This window comes from Octopus bimaculoides, chromosome 9, assembly GCF_001194135.2.
Source record: "Octopus bimaculoides isolate UCB-OBI-ISO-001 chromosome 9, ASM119413v2, whole genome shotgun sequence".
In the NCBI taxonomy this organism is placed as follows: Eukaryota; Metazoa; Mollusca; class Cephalopoda; order Octopoda; family Octopodidae; genus Octopus; species Octopus bimaculoides.
Window position 1 is genome coordinate 71,361,053 of NC_068989.1, and position 1,210 is coordinate 71,362,262.

Genomic DNA, 1,210 nt, shown 5'->3' on the forward strand with positions numbered 1-1,210 from the left:
GATGAAGGCAGAGGAGCAGATGAAGGAGCAGGCAAAGCAGGAGTAAGAGACGAGGTGAGAGGGGGAGGAGGTCGTAGGAGGAAGTAGGAGGGGGAGGACAAGGGGAGGATGGAGGAGGGGGAAGAGGCAACAAAGGCCATCTTGTGGGGAGGCAATGATGATGATGATGATGATGATGATGATAGAGATGATGATTATAGTGATGATAATGATAATGATGGTGATGATGATGACGACAATGATGATGAAGATAAGGTTGATGCTGCTGCTGATGATGATCATCATCATCACCATCATCATCACCATCATTATCATCAAGGTGTTCTATTTGGTTGCGTTGCTATGGCATGTTTTTTGACAAGGTAGGATTTCTGATACCAACCTAATCTTGGAATCTAGTAACCATGGTGATGTGTAAATATTTACCTTCTAATTAGAAAACAGGTTATTTGATCTTTTGCAGGTAAATTCCTTTCCTAATAGACATCAGAGAGTGAGTGATGCCTCTCTCTCTTGCATAGGATAATAAACTCAAGAGTGAGTGAAGCCTCTCTGTGAGTGTATATAAGTGGGTGTGTCTGCATACATCTTAATATGTGTATGTGTGTATGTTAAAATGTAGGTATAGGATTGTGCTAAAATGTGTGAGAAGGTGGGGAAGTACTTATGTGTATGAGTGTGCGTGTCTCTGTTGTGGTGGTGTGTGTGTGTGAGTGTATGCACTCATATGTATGTGAGTGCATGTGTGCACTTATATGCATATGTGTGTGTGTATATTTGTAGTGCTTATATGTACTCATATATATGTATATGTGCCCTTACACACATGTGTGTGTGTGTGTGTGTGTACTCATACATATATATATATATTACTCTTTTACTTGTTTCAGTCATTTGACTGTGGCCATGCTGGAGCACCGCCTCTAGTCCAGCAAATCGACCCCAGGACTTATTCTTTGTAAGCCTAATACTTATTCTATCGGTCTCTTTTGCCGAACCGCAAAGTTACGGAGACATTGACACACCAGCATCGGTTGTCAAGCGATGTTGGGGGGGACAAACACTGACACACAAACACATATATATACATATACATATAAACGACAGGCTTCTTTCAGTTTCTGTCTACCAAATCCACTCACAAGGCTTTGGTTGGCCCGAGGCTATAGTAGAAGACACTTGCCCAAGGTGCCACGCAGTGGGACTGAAC